The 11,406-nt window shown below is 36.5% G+C and overlaps 1 pseudogene across 1 annotated transcript; it reads right to left on the bottom strand.

Moving 5' to 3' along the window:
- Positions 1–2,074: 2,074 nt before the first annotated feature.
- On the bottom strand, positions 2,075–8,243 carry LOC309660255 (small ribosomal subunit protein uS12m pseudogene; annotated as a pseudogene). Its single transcript has one exon. The product of its transcript is annotated as a small ribosomal subunit protein uS12m pseudogene (transcript).
- Positions 8,244–11,406: the final 3,163 nt, after the last annotated feature.

Here is an 11,406-nt window from a genome sequence, read left to right on the forward strand (position 1 = left end):
AATAATTTTGATTCTTTGGCTACTGATATTGCTATGAATAATAAAATCTTTTGTCTTAGACCCAAGAGTCTTGAGTCTTCTACTAGCATCCATGAAACTGTGACAGTCTAATTTTTTAATTTGCAGGTAGCATAATATCTCTGTACTCTTCATTGTTCTAGACACATTAGTCCTCTTGCACCTGCCTTAACACAGGTTTTCTGGCAAAGCATTATAGCTACTCCAGCCCTATCTTCCCCCTCAAAAACAAACATGAATATGGTCTCAGGTGCATTTACTCTGGTCACATCTCAGGAAGCTAAAAGTAGTTAAGGATCTTTCCAAAAGAGTGGCACAGAAAACATTTGGGACATTTATTGAAAATTGAATAAAAGTGAAAATGATTGGAAATATTAGGTTAAATCGAATTTATAAACTGAGTGTAAGAGAAAAAGGATTTGAGTTATGTGATGTCAAGTTTGGGGGTTGGGTAAGAAATATTAAACAATGTGATTTAGTTAACTCAAAAAAATCAAAAATGTATGAATGAGGGCAGTAATGTTGTTGAGTTCATGGGCATTACAGCTAAGAAACTAAGATGAAGCCCAGAAAGCACTAAATGGTCAATTTATTATAAGTACATTCTTATTTATTCAATTTGAGACATATACATTTAGTATCTGACAAGCCTTGGCATGAGTGCACATAAAATTAATGTGGAACGTCCATGGCTAGAAAGAAATACTATTTCTAAACCTGGAAGTTGAGAATAAAAGTGTCAATAATTCAGACCTCTATCTTTCTCTCTGTGAAACTAACTTGGTAGGAATCCTAACTAAGGGAGTCTAACATAACCCATGTTGTATAAGAACAACTATTAATCTGTCTTCATCTGCATGTAAAAAATGTTCGGGCCAAATGAGTGCCACAATCCCTGCTGGAAAATGAGTCTAGTCACTTGATCACCTTGACCATTATGAAAATCATGAAAACCAAAATGATACCAGTTTTTGAATAGCAATATCTTTTTCCTAAAGCTTGATGTTTGTATTTGGAATGCAAATCTTTTGCTGTGGTTAGAGTTGGCGAAATTGGCCTTTCTGGTATGACTTCTGACCCTGTTAATAAATTACTTTCACATTCCCAAAAATAATACCTACCTAGTTCAGTGAATTATCAAGTCCCTTGTTAATCAAATCTTTTAAAAGCACCTACAAAACTGATTCGGGCAGGAGGTACAGAAAGAGGATGGTGTAGAGGGCATAAACAGTATAAATTACTCAGTTTTCTTAAAGAGCTTTCACCAAACAGGCAAGATAAGATCAGGAAAAACGCAAAAAATGTTGCATATAATTAATGATGAAAATTCTGATAGTCCAAGAGCTGTAAAAGCAGATGGTGATGAAGAGAAATGTAAATAACTTGGAAGGAAAGGCCTCTTAGAGAAGGCAAGGCTTTAAACTTTTGAGAGAACTTGAAGGATGAAGGAGACAAAAATGGAGGTAAAGTTACAGAGAAAGGAAGAAGAATAAATATAGGACTAGGAAGGAGAATAGCATGCCTGGGTTTGAGGATTACTTTTAAGGAGTAGAGGGAAAATCAGTCAATTTATAGGATGAGCCTTAAATTTTAAGCACAGGAAATTAGATTTGGTGTGGTAAGAACTAAGAAGACACTATAGACTATAGAGCAGAGTTTTAAGTTTTTTAAAAACCTGTCAACTTAGAATTCTTCACCCAGGAAAAATACCTTTTGAAACAAAGGTAAAATTAAGACTTTTCTGACATACAAAAGCTGGAAGAATTCATCGCTAGTAAACTTTTTGCTCTGAGAAATATTAAAGTCTTTTAAGCAGAAGGAAAATGACACCAGATGAAAGTATGGATCCATGCAAAGGAATGAGAAGCAACAGAAATAGTAATTACATAAGTGGAAAGACTTTCTATATTATTATTTAAATGTGTTTAAAAGATAACAGACTGTTTAAAGAAAAACTGATAGCAGTATATGGTCTGTAACATATGTAGAAGTGAAATATATGATAACAGTGTCACAAAGGCCAGGAAGGGAGATATGGAAGTATACCACTGTGAAGTTCTTTTTTTTGTTATGCACATAAAGCATCTAGTTTAATCTTCACCAAATCCAATAAAGGGGATACTGCGAGTGGAGCTATTTTTTTCTGCAGGAGGAAACTGAGGTCAGAAGGGATGTCAGTGGCCAAGACCACACAGAGGGCAAATACCACGCAAGGGGGTTCTGGTCACAACCTGGGTGGGGTGGGGGCGGGGCGGTGTCTGTGTGTATATTGCAACCCCTTCCCAGTAGATGGCAGTACAGCAGAAGAGGTCCCTGGCGTCAGCATGGAAATCAAGGGTGTTGGGAGAGGGACGCCTTTTTTCTGATTCACACCCAGGGCCACTATGGGTTAAGAGTGGTCCTGATGGAAGAGGTGGCCAGGCTTTGAACCAGGACCAGCTACTTCTAGAGCTGGACTAGCTTCCCAAACACACTGCAGGAGCCCCGTGGGGGAAGGTTGTTGTTCTGCCATGAACACCCACCCGCCGTATCCGGGGGGAGGTGGGGAGGGGGTCACTTCTGCATGTGGCGACAGTCGTACTTGCTGCGCACATCGGTGAACTTGACGCCGGGCAGGTCCCGCCTGCAGCCGCCCTGAACGAGCACAACGTGGTGCTCCTGTAGGCTGTGGACCTCCCCGGGAATGAAGCAGACGGCCTCCCGACCGGTGCTGAGCCGCACGCGGTTGCATTTGCGGTTGGCCGAGTTGGGCTTCTTAGGCTTGCAGATGAACGTGCGCAGGACCATGCCCTTCAGCTGCTGCCGGCCAGCCAAGGGGCCCACTTTTGCAGGCGGATGCTTCGGAGGCCCCCGGCGGTGCATCTGGTTCAGGGTGGCCGTGGGACACATGACCCAAGGTAGGGAGGCCAGGGCTAGGCCATGATTTAGGGGTGTGCTGAGGCCACGGAGAAGGCTGGACCAGGACATCCCACTGCTTGCAACGTCCCAATCCTAGCTGCGTCCACAGACACGTGGAATCCGGCCTCTCTCTGTTGTGAAGTTCTTATATTATACATGCAGTGGTATATCATTTAGGCAAATTGTGATAAGTTAAACATGTATACTTTGAACCTAAAGCAACCCTACACACACACACACACACACACACACACGCTCACACGCAACAAAGAACCATAACTAAGCCAGTGAAAGAGATAAAATGAAATAATAAAAAATACTTAATCCAAAAGAAGTCAGAAAAAGCAATAAAGGGGAACAAAGAACATTTGGAAAAATAGAAAACAAATAATAAGATGGTAGATTTGCACTCAACTATACCTATAATCACATTAATTATTGATGATCAAAGTACTCCAATTTAAAAATTGGATTTTAAAAAAGAGCAAGACCCAAATATATGCTGCTTAGAAGAAACCTACTTTAAATATAAAAACACAAATAGGCCAAAGCTAAAGGGTGGGAAAAGGTATACTATGCAAGCATTAATCACAAATATTAGTGTAGATTTTAGAGCAAAGGATATTATCAAGGATAAAGAGGTCCATTTAATAAATGATAAAGGACTCAATTCATTCAAAGGACATAGTATTCTAAATGGTTTCAGGCCTAATAACAGAGCTGCAAATTACATGAAGAAAAACTGATAAGTCTGTGAAGAAAAATAGACAAACCCACAATTATAGATGGAGTTTTCAACACACCACTCAATAATTTATAGACAGAAAATCAATAACAATATATTGATTTGCATAGCAAATCAATAACACTTGAATAACACTATCAGCCAAATTGATCTAATTAAAAATTATAGACTATTCCACCCAGAAACAACAAAATACACATTTTTTCAACTGCACATTAAGGATTCACCAAAAGTAAATCATATTCAGGGCAAAAAACAAGTTTTATTAAACTTGGAAGGATTCATGTTATACAAAATATGTTGTGTAGCCATGATGGAGTTAAATTAGAATCAATAATAGAAAGATATCTGACAAAATACTTCAGAATAGCCCAGAAGTCAAAGAAGAAATGTTTTAAAAAACAGAAAATACTTTAAACTGAATGAAAATGTGGGATACAGCTAAAGCAATACTTAGGGGGAAATTATAGCAGCAATGGCCATATTTGAAAAGAAAAAAGGGAACAAATTAATAACTTCAATTTCTACATTAAGAAAAGTAAATTAAACTCAAATTAAGGACTTCCCTGGTGGCACAGTGGTTAAGAATCCGCCTGCCAATGCAGGGGACACTGGTTTGATCCCTGGTCCAGGAAGATCCCACGTGCCACGGAGCAACTAAACCCATGTGCCACAACCACTGAGCCTGCGCTCTGGAGCCGGCGAGCCATAACTACTAAGCCCGCATGCTACAATTACTGAAGCCCACGCACCTAGAGCCTGTGCTCCACAACAAGAGAAGCCACCGCAGTGAGAAGCCCGCACACTGCAACGAAGAGTAGCCCTGCTTGCCGCGACTAGAGAAAGCCCTTGCACAGCAACAAAGACCCAACACAGCCAAAAAAAAACACAAAAAACCCACACACATACACACACACACCACCAAAAAAACCCAAAAAACAAACCAAAAAACAAACCAAACAAAAAACTCAAATTAAGCAGAAGAAAGGAAATGATCAAAGCCAAAATCAGTAAAATCCAGAAAGAATAATAGAGAAAATTAATGAAATCAAAACCTCATTCTTTATGAAGATCAATAAAACTGATAAATCTCTAGCAAATCTGATCAGTCTGACTGGTCAGAAAAAACAAAGACATAAATTACCAATACCAGAAATGAGAAAGGCAACATCACTACATATTCTACACATACTTAAAGGATATTAAAGGATACAAAAAGGATAATAAAGGAATGTTATGAACAACGTTATGCCAATAAACTTAACTTAGATGAAAAGGAAAAAAATAATTGAAAGTCTACCAACCCTCACTCAAGGAGTTGATAACTGGAATAGCCCAATATCTATTAAAATATTGAGTTTATAATTAGAAACCTTCCTATAAAAGGAATTCTCCCAAACATTGAAGGAAGAAATGTCACCAACCCTAAGCAAAGTCTTTGAGAAAATTGAAAAGAAAAAAATACTTCCCAACTTATTCTATGATTTCAGCACTACCCTAAAAACAAAATCTGTAAAGACACTTCAGGAAAGCTACATACTAATATCCCTCATGAACATAATGCAAAATTTCTATGCAATCTGAAGTCCTAACCTATGTCTTTGATGATTATAAAGTGATTTCTCCCAATGTTCTCACTTTTATAGTTACAACTGGTTTATATAACAATTAGCTTCATTTCTGCTTTTATAATTTGTATAGGGACACATTTCCCAGGTTTGAAGCCATTTTTGTTAACTTTTTAATGAAGTTTAATGAACATATAGAGAAATGACTCTTTATAGAGCCCAGCTCAATGAGCTTTCATACACTAGACATACCTGTTTAACCAGATCCAGATTAAAAACAACAGATTTAACTCAAGCAATTGTATAGGCTTGGTAAACTCAAAATCTCCAAGATAGGGATTCAGGCTAGAGACCAAGAGAAGAGTTGCAGCTTGAGTCCAAAGGCAGTCTGCTGGCAGAATCTCCTCTTGCTTGGTAGGGGTGAGGTGGGGTAGTTTCAGTCCCTGAAATTTTAAATGACACATAAGACCAGTTGATTTAATAGATATATACAGTGCGTTCCATCTAAAAATAGCAGAATACACATTATTTTCAAGTGCACATGGAACATTCTCCAGGATAGATAACATGGTAGGCCACAAAGCAAGTCTCAACAAATTTAAGAAGATAAAAATTGTATCAAGCACTTTAAGATCACAACAGTATGAAACTAGAAATCAATTACAGGAAGAAAAATGGATAAAACACAAATATAAGGAGACTAAAGAACACACTACAAAAAAAACAGTAGATCAATGAAGAAATCAAAGGAGAAATCAGAAAATACCTTGATACACATTAAAGTAAAAGCACAACTTTCCAAAATGTATGGGACACAGCAAAAGCAGTTCTAAGAGATAAGTTTATAGAGATACAGGCCTAACAAAGAAAGAGAAACATGCTCAAATAAACAACTGAATCTACCATCTAAAGGAACTAGAAGAAGAAGAACAAACCAAGCCCAAAGTCAGCAAAATAATAAAGATCAGAGTGGAAACAAAATAGCAACCCCCCCAAAAAAACCCCAAAAACAAAAGAAAACAAAACAAAAGACCAATGAAACCAAGAGCTGGTTTCTTGAAAAGATGAATAAAATTGATAAGGTTTTATCCAAACTCATCAAGAAAAAAAGAGGGTCCAAATCAGTAAAATCAGAATTGAAAAAGGAGAAATAACAACAGATATCACAGAAATACAAACAATAATAAGAGAATACTCTGAACATTTATATGCCAACAAATTGGGCAACCTAGAAGAAACGGATAAATTCCTAGAAAAAAAAGTGATCTTCCAAGACTGAATCAGGAAGAACTATATAATCTGAATAGACTGATGACTAGTATTGAAATTGAATCAGTAATCAAAAAACTCCCAACAAACAAAGTTCCAGGACTGGATGGCTTCACAGGGGAATTCTACCAAACACATGAAGAAAGTTAATACCTAACCTTCTCAAACCATTCCAAAACATTGAAGAGGAGGAAACACTTCCAAATTCATTCTATGAGGCCACCATTACACTGATACCAAAACCAAAGACACTATCAAAAAAAAAACAAAAAAAATTACAGGCGAATATACCTGATGAACATAAATGCAAAAATCCTCAACAAAGTATTAGTAAACTGAATTCAGTAATACACTAAAAGGATCATACACTATAATCAAGTGGGATTTATCCCAGGGATACAAGGATAGTTCAGTATCTACAAATCAATCAATGTGATACACCACATTAACAAAACAAAGGATAAAAATCACATGATCATCTCAATAGATACAGAAAACATCTGACAAAATTCAACATCCAGTCATGTTAAAAACTCTCAATAAATTTAACAGAGAGAGAACCTATCTCTACATAATAAAGGCCATTTATGACAAACCCACAGTTAACATCATACTTAATGATGAAAAGCTGAAAACTTTTCCTCTAAGATCAGGAACAAGACAAAGATGCCCACTCTCACCATTTCTATTTAACATAGTATTGGAAGTCCTAGCCAAATCAATCAGAGAAGAAAGAGAAATAAAAGTCATCAAAATTGTAAGAAAAAAAGTAAAACCGTCACTATTTGCAGATGTTCTGATACTATATATAGAAAACTCTTAAGGTCTCCACAAAGAAACAATTAGAACTAATAAGTGAATTAGTAAAGTTACAGGATACAAGATTAATATACAGAATTCTGCTGCTCTTCTGTACACTAATAATGAACTATCAGAAAGAAAAAGCAAGAAAACAATCCCATTCACAATCTCATCAAAATGAATAAAATAGCTAGGAATAAACTTAACCAAGGACATGAAAGACCTATACTCTGTAAACTATAAAACATTGATGAGGGAAATTGAAAATGATACAAACAAATGGAAAGATAGCCCATGTTCATGATGGGAAGAATTAATATTGTTAAAATGTCCATACTACCAAAAGCAATCTACAGACTTAATGCAATCCTTGTCAAAATACTCATGACATTTTCCACAGAATTAGAACAACTAATTCTAAAATTTGTATGGAACTACCAAAGACCCTAAATAGCCAAAGCAATCTTGAGAAAAAAGAACAAAGCTGGAGGTATCATGCTCCCTGGCTTCAGACTATACTACAAAGCTACAGTAATCAAAGCAGTAAGGTACTGCACAAAAATAGACACTTATCAGTGGAACAGGATAAAGAGCACCAGAAATAAACCCATTCACATATGCTCAACTAATCTATGACAAAGGTGGCAAGAATATACAATGGGGAAAAGATAATATCTTCAAAAAGTGGTGTTGGGGGCTTCCCTGGTGGCGCAGTGGTTGAGAATCTGCCTGCTAATGCAGGGAACACGGGTTCGAGCCCTGGTCTGGGAAGATCCCACATGCCGCAGAGCAACTAGGCCCGTGAGCCACAATTACTGAGCCTGCGCGTCTGGAGCCTGTGCTCCGCAACAAGAGAGGCCGCGATAGTGAGAGGCCCGCGCGTCGCGATGAAGAGTGGCCCCCACTTGCCGCAACTGGAGAAAGCCCTCGCACAGAAACGAAGACCCAACACACCAACACAGCCATAAATAAATAAATAAATTTAAAAAAAAAAAAAAAGTGGTGTTGGGAAAACTGAAGAGCTAAATATAAAAGAATGAAATTAGAATATTTTCTCATACCATATACAAAAATAAACTCAAAATGAATTAAAGACCTAAATGTAAGACTGGAAACCATAAATCTCCTAGAAGAGAACAGGCAGTATGCTCTTTAACATAGGTCTTAGCCATATATCTTTGAGTCTGCCTTTTCAGGCAAGGGAAGCAAAAACGAAAATAAGCAAATGGGACCTAATCAAACTTAAAATCTTTTGCACAGCAAAGGAAACCATCAGCAAAACAAAAAGACAACCTACTGAGCAGGAGAAGATATTTGCAAAGGATATGTCTGATCAGGGGCTAACATTGAAAATACATAAGGAACACATGCAACTCAGCATCCAAAAGACAAATAACCCAATTAAAAAATAGGCAGAAGACCTGAATAGGCATTTCTCCAAAGAAGATCCAAATGGCCAATAGGCACATGAAAAAATGTTCAGCATCACTAATCATCAGGGAAAAGAAAGTCAAAGCCACAATAAGATATCACCTCACAGCTGGCAGAATGGCTATTGTCAAAAAGACAACAAATGATAAGTGTTGGTGGGGATGTGGAGAAAGGGAACCCTTGTGCACAATTGGTGGGAATGTAAATTGGTGCAGCCACTGTGGAAAACAGTATGGAGGTTCCTCAAAAAATTAAAAACAGAACTGTCATGCAATCCAGCAATTCCACTCCTGGGTATATATCCGAAGAAAATGAAACCACTTAGTTGAAAAGATATATGCACACCAGTGTTCATAGCTGCATTATTTGCAGTAGCCAAGATATGGAAGCAACCTAAGTGTCCATCAACAGATGAATGGATAAAGAAGATGTGGTATATATATGATTGTACCTGGAGAGTATTACGCTCAGTGAAATAAGTCAAACAGAGAAGACAAATACTATATGTTTTCACTTATATGTGGAATCTAAAAAATAAACAAATGAATATAAGAAAACAGAAACCGACTTACAGATACAGAGAACATACTAGGGTGGTTACCAGTGGAGAGTGGGGTGGATGTAGGGAGAAGACAGGTGAAGGGAATTAAGAGGTACAAATTACTATAAATGTGTAAAATAAATAAGGTACAAGGATGTAATGTACAGCACAGGGAATATAGCCAATTATTTTATACTAACTTTAAATGGAGTATAATCTATACAAATATTGAATCACTATGTTGTGCTCCTGAAACTAATATAATATTGTAAATCAACTATGTTTCAATTAAAAATAAAACATAAAAACAAAAAACACCTTCACAGAAATATCTGGAAGAGCGTTTGACCAAATATCTGGCACCTTGACCCTGCCAAGCCGACAAGTAAAATTCACCATCACAGGGTGGAACTCATCCTTCTGGTAGGAAGCCTCCCACACTCTGCCACATTGACCAAGTGAGGGCTCCTGGGCCAATCCAAGTTATAAAAACTAATAAAGCATAATGTCTTAATTTTATAGATTTAAATACGTTTCATAATATGTATATAAATATACATTTCAAAAAATTTTAGTTCTTTGAAGTTCCAATTTTTAGGAAAAAAATTTTTATTTGAGGTATAATTGATATATAACATTGTATTAGCTTCAGTCATACAACATAATGGTTTGATATATGTGTATACTGTGAAATGATTACCACAGTAAGTTTATTTTTACATCCATCACCACACATAGATACAAATATTTTTTTCTAGTGATGAAAATGTTTAACATTTACTCTCAGCCACTTTCAAACATACAGTACATTATTGTTAACTATAATCATCATGCTATACATTACATCCCCTGGACTTATTTATAACTGGAAGTTTGTACCTTTTGATCACCAAATGTTTTTAAATACAAATTAAAGTTGTAATTTTACCTTCCAGCCAGAATGGGTTGTCTTTTAATACATTATGGTGGTGGTTTTTTTCCTAAATAATGCAAGGGTTTTTAAAAAGCAGTACTGGTATAAGTGAAAAAGGTGTGTCTTAGTTTAAACAATTTGGTAAAAGAAAATCTTTGGTATTGATTTATGTCATCATTTCCAATACTGGTTTTCTATTCATTTATTTTATTCATCTTTACTTGACCATTACCTACACTTTACTTTCAAGTTTCTTAGAACCCAACCGTTTAGTCAAACAATGATTTGGAAAGAAATTTAACTCATGGGAAACTAAATTCTCTATAAAATATAACTGCATCCTTTTATGACATGTAAATTCCCTGTTGTTTAAGTATTTTTTGCATTGTATTTCTTAAATAAAGGTCTTCAGAGAAGTCTAAGATTCATTCATATTTGGCCAGTGGATATCTTTATGCTCTGTATTTTGAGTAAGGAAGAATCTATTTAAATTCTCTAACAAGAGGAAATGCATCTACTTCAGACAATTGAGTTTTAACAGACTCAGTTTCATTTTTATTAGGATTTCACTCTGAGAAATAGCTGATGACATTATTTGCTTTGTCCTCCTTGGAGATTCAGTTTCACCTTTGTATATACAATAGTGGGGAAACGCTGTAGCCTGGACAGTTTTGGTTTACATTTGGCCTCCTAGAATTTCATTGTAATAGTTTTGTTTGGCATCCAAATTCTATGTAAGTCCCAGTTTATATTCCCCTTCAACTGAATAATTACTAGTCATCACATTTCCATAGTCCCTGTCAACATTTTTTCCTTTCAGTGGTACAGGAAAGTGGTACTGGAAATTTTTGTTCTGATTGTGTTTGTTTGCCAAGGGCATTTATTACCCAGACTTGATAAAGGGTCTGATTGGGCCACATTTTCTTCAGCTGGTTCTACTCATACTCAAGACCTTGACTGGCTCAGTGGGTTGGTTTGTTTAAATTCAGAGTTGTCTTTTTCCCCCATTACTTGCTTTCATGATCTGGAAAGTTTTCGGGAATTATTTTTTTAATCAACTGCGGGATCTTTTGTAAACTAGAAATGTAGCCAAAATAACTTTACTTGTTGAAAAGCAGCATAGCATAAGTTAACAGCTCAAACTTTGGACACTTGAGCCACACGTATAGGTTTGAGTGCTGGCCCTGAGACTTACTAACCTCTCCGTGCCCTGATGCCTAGT

This window comes from Balaenoptera physalus (genome assembly GCF_965194825.1).
Source record: "Balaenoptera physalus genome assembly, chromosome: 4".
Classification (NCBI taxonomy): Eukaryota; Metazoa; Chordata; class Mammalia; order Artiodactyla; family Balaenopteridae; genus Balaenoptera; species Balaenoptera physalus.